Below are 5317 nucleotides of genomic sequence, written 5' to 3'. Positions count from 1 at the left end.
TATTGCCAAAAGGGCTGATGTTTACCACGTGAGAAAATGGATTCTGAGGGAGCTTAAATATTATGCAAAGCTTCTCACAGCTACTGACGTAACTGAACTAGGATTGAAATTCACGTGTCTATTCTTCGCACTATTATGTATTAGTTGACTAAGGCCATCTTCTGCAGAAAGCCATCTACTTCTTCCTTCTATCCAAGTACCCTGTGCTCTAAATTAGCCTCCAGGTCCTACTCTGTCGCTTCCACCATCCGACTCCACATTCTCTATCTAGCAGGACTTGCTGTAACCGTCCTCTCTTCCCCACCTGTCCTCTTCCTTAAGCTGTCATTCAGCCTATTCTAATAGGGAAAGGCTGGTGAGCTGGTAGTGGGCACCCCCCAGTCTCACTCCTCCAGCACTCCATGAGGCTTGAGAGATAATGACCACTCTGACATCTTCTCCCTCCCCTGCAGTCTGCTGGGGGAGGTTCTGGGGCCCAGGTTTGTTGCTCTTATCTCTAGCAATCAGTTGAGGGCAGGGAAGAAGGCTAAAATGGAGAGAAGCCTACCATGCCTTAAGTCAATCTTTACAGAAGTATAATGCCCTTACCACTGGTGGTTTGGGAAACAAGTTTTTGAGGTATGCAGGCTAATATTTTGTTTCAATTGTTGTCTATTTATTTTTATGGATACCGCTTATCTTTGATAAGGAATGCTGATTTTCCACTTATGGTTCTAATGTAATGTTTAATTTTAAACGTAACATTGCTTAAGCAACAAAGTAAGTTGATTTAAAAATATATGTTAGTTAAATGAAAGTACAAGCGGGCCACAGAAATGGCAAAAGGTGTAGTGAGGTTTAAGAAACATTGCCTTAAGCAAAGCTTTAAATCTCCTGTACTTCAGATTAACACGTCACGAAGAGTGGTCCCTATCTTTTCACATGTTAGTTCTGAACATTTGGGGTGAGTAAGCTTCTCATGTGTGGATTCATAGAATATCTGCTTTCAGAGCTCTCAGGGGGTAGTGCCCAATTGAATTATGAAACCCAGGCCTACAGAAGAGCAATTTCTCTAAACATTTGCTGCCCAGAATGCTCTGCATCCTAGCTGCCCTGGTCTAAATGCTCTTTCATCCATTCTCTTCTCCAGGTTCTTGCTCGAGAGGTAGATTAGTACACTGGGTTTCACAGTGGGAGAAACTGGGAAATTGAATAGCATGCTCCACATCTCAGTGGCCAAGCTTTGTGGCCCTGGTCAGCCAGGCTCCAAGCACATTTCCTTGGGCAGGACCTCCCAGCCTATGAACACAGTCATATAGGAAGTGGTACAGGAAAGGAGTTGTACACTACTTCACTTGTCTTTCTTTCCATCTATACTGTGACCCCAAATTAGCAACCTGTCCTATGAAGGCACTTCATGTAGGATGAGCAATGCAAAATAGTAGCTAGTATTTACTGAGTGTGTTAAGAGCTTTGCATACATCATTTCCTTAACCCTAATATGTTCCCTAATACGTACGAAGACATAATACGTTCTCAGGAAAATGAAAATGTCTATGTGATCAGATTTACAGATTATCTATCTAAATCACAGCTTTCCCTCCTCTTTTTTCCCTCTCGCAAGAACTGAAATAGATTTCTATCAATTGACAGAAACTAAATGCATTTTTTTTCTTCTCACTTGTCTGAGGTGGTATCTGGCACCCTCTAGTGATAGAAAAATTCTGCGGCAGAAGTAATGTCTAGATCTTGCGCCATCTCCACTGGCTGGGGTAGACAGTTATCCTTGCTTGAGGCTGAAACTGTAATAGTTAACTTGCAACAACTTAATTTTGGGAACAGGATTTCTTATGCTGATCATAAGCTTTGATGATATATCAGTTAGGATTCTTTTAGTTCTAAGAATCTGGCGTAAGCAAAAATTGATAATATACTGAGTTGGGTAATTGGATAGTCCAGGGTTCAATTTCAGAACTAAAATCTAGAAGTCAGGTGACACTATCAGGCCCTGCCTCTCAGCGTGAGTTGACGCTGCTTTCAGCTCTAGCAGGTCCACAAGCTCTCTTCATGACCACAGAAATTTCATACTTCACATATTCCCACTGTAAATCCAGTGGAGAAGAAAGAGCTTGTGTCCTACTGTTTCCAGCAAAGGCCACAGTTTACTCCAGTTGAATGGCATATGCTGGCTGCCTCCACCAAATGGAGTTCCCTGTCCTCCCACCTACATACACTCACAGGCCCTGGGATTGGTGTCAATGCCACTGTAATGGTTAATTTTATGTATCAACTTGGCTAGGCCACAGTACCCAAGTATTTGGTACTATTCTAGATGTTTCTGTGAAGTATTTTTAGATACGATTAATATTTAAATCCGTAGATTTTGAGTAAAATAGTTGCCCTCCATAATGTGGATGGGCCTCATCCAATCAGCTACAGTTCTTAAGAAAGACTTCCCCTGAGAAAGAGGGAATTCTGCCCGCAAACTGTCTTTGGACTCAAACTGCAATTCTTTTTCTTTTTTTTAATTAAAGTGTATTGGGGTGACAATGGTTAGTAAAGTTGCAAAGGTTTCAAGTGTACAATTCTATAATACATCATCTATATATCACATTGTGTGTTCACCACCCAGAGTCAGTTCTCCTTCCATCACCATATATTTGATCCCATTTGCCCTCATCTACCACCCCACCAGCCCCCTAACCTCAGGTAACCACTAAACTATTATCTATGTCTATCGTTTTTGTTTCTTTGTTTCAAACTGCAATTCTTCCCTGGGTCTGCCAGCTACCTTGAAGATTTTGGACTTTCTAGGTTCCACAATCACATTAACCAGTTCCTTCAAATCCACCCCCCTTCCTCTGTTTTCTTTACAAACCCTGAATAATAAAGTCACCCACAGAAAATAATTAAAAAGAGGGAACAGGGGCAATTCTTCCAAAGGCGACTTGGAAGTGCTGTTACCAGAAAGGAGAAAAGATGTAGGATTAACAATCATAGATGTTCACTACAGTTGGGAATTATTAAAATCAACTTATTGCTATAGCAATTTGGTGCACAACAATTTTTAAAACAGTAGGTCCATAGGGAGAAGGAATAAAAATACTCTTGGTGGTGAAAAGGTGTCGAAGGTTTTCTTCCCCCCCAGCTTTTTACATAGTCAGCTATGTGTTAAGTGTTATTCAGAATGAGACGTTCTGTGGCAAGGGTATCTTTAGAGTAGAAGAAACAAGCTGTATCTTACCTGGTGTGTGTGAGTAAAATCAGGATGGTTGGGTCCAAAATATCTCCCACATCTGGTAAAGTGCCTGAAATTCTATTATTAAAATTGCATTTCTTTGTTCTTGAAGGATTGGAGGCCCTTAGGAATGTGTTGTTAACATAAAAATACCCAAACTATTTTCCCCAGAACACTAGCATTCATGAGGTTGATGATTAAATAGGTGTTCTTCTAAGGACTACATAAAGAAGACAAAGAAGTTTGGGGAACAGTATATATATCGTAGTCTCCTCTTAGATATTCACAGTGCACATTAGCATATTAAAAGTTCTGAGGATTTTTGGATTAAGAGGCCTGTTTAGAATAAATTAACTCTGGGGTGGCCGGTTAACTCAGTTGATTAGAGTGTAGTGCTAATAACACCAAGGTTGCCAGTTAGAACCCTGCATGGGCCACTGTGAGCTGTGCCCTCCTTTAAAAAATAAATAAATAAAATAACCCCAAATGTTCTAAAATCCTTTGACCATGAAACATTTCTCCCCACAAAGCACCTATTACTACCTATTACTATCTCATTAAACTTGAGGATAATTAGGTATTGATGAGGGTGAGGGCTGTGTGCTTAATAGTCATTCACCTCACTGGACTAAAAAGATAATTATTAAGATGCTGGCTCATAATTCACTCTCAAGAGATATTGATTTTGTCAATTCTCTCTCTCTCTCTCTCTCTCCTCCCTCCTCTCTTCCCTTCCATTCGCTCCTTTCATATATATATATATATATATATATATATATATATATATATATATATTTCAATGAACTTTTTATATTAGAATAGTTTTAGATTTACAGAAACATTGTAGAGATAATATACAGAATGCCTGTATATCATCACCCTGATAAAAGTGAACTGGCATCTTAAGATACTTAACCATAGAGCTGGGAGGACTATGGGGTGGAACTGGGCCCTTTCTTAACTCTCTAGTCTTGACTTCCTGTTGACCTTTGTGGTAACTTCCGGGGTGAGGGATGCTAATATAGGGGGAAGCCATGTTGGGCTTGGCCCGGGTTTGTTTTTTTGCACTGTGGGCAGCCTGTTGGGACTGGTGGGCGTGTGTGCATAGACACACTCCTTGGTGGCTTTGTTTCTTTTTCTTTTCCCAAATAAACTGTTCTTTCGGTGGATTTTCTGGAGTTATTTTTTTTCTGGTGGACATCCCCAACCTCCATACACTTCTTTTTGTGTCTATTGGGAGCTGGAAACTGTAGGAACAGGACAGGCATAGCCAGGGTCTTCCTCAACAGTGCTAATAATCTACTGGAGGGTGAAGCAGAGAGAAGCAAATCAACACCAACGAGACTGGGCAACAAGTGCAGTGCAAAACACAAGTCGTCATACAATCTTCCCTGTTGTGAAATGTTTGCAAACTAAATTGAAAGAGCTACTTTTCCAAAACAGTAGTGACTTTGAGCGGTGTTAAAACCACAGTACTAAAAAAATTACATTTTTTGAAAAAGGAAATTGGCCAGGAAATAATGAGTAACAAAGGAGGGGAAGTAATTGTGAACGTTTAATACAGCTGGAGCTGTGTGATTTGTCACAAGTAGTTAACTGTGTTCTCTTGAGAAATAAAAGCTAAGGGGTCCTCCCTTTTTAGAGTCCCCGTAGCACAATATCTGACCCTTTTCGGTTGGTAACTGTCACTTCATACACTAGTCAGGGCCCCTGTGAGCCTCTCCTGTCGCAGCCACAGTAGCGGGATCCGAGTCAAGGACAGGTCTTCCTCGGATGTTCCCAGCAATTAGCCAAGGCTCCTGTATGCAGGCAGAACTTGGGCTCTCAGAGCTCCAATCTCTACTTAAGTCCTCCCCAGCCTTCCCAGTTTGAATTAGAGAAGAGTTTCGGAAGGATAGCAAGCCGCTTTCAGGGTCCTCACCTGAACGGGACACACTGAATACTGCGGAAACGCCCCAGAATGGGGAAAGCCAATGTGTGCAACAATCCCTGAGCTCTTTCCTTATCTCTTTCCTTATCCCCCGCTCTTGTCCCCACCCCCCCTCGCAGGCCGAGTAGCTGAATTAAAGCGCCCTCCCCAACCCGGGCGTTCCCCAGCTT

Source organism: Rhinolophus sinicus, linkage group LG07 (genome assembly GCF_036562045.2).
Source record: "Rhinolophus sinicus isolate RSC01 linkage group LG07, ASM3656204v1, whole genome shotgun sequence".
In the NCBI taxonomy this organism is placed as follows: Eukaryota; Metazoa; Chordata; class Mammalia; order Chiroptera; family Rhinolophidae; genus Rhinolophus; species Rhinolophus sinicus.
Note: the sequence above shows the minus strand (reverse complement) of the source record.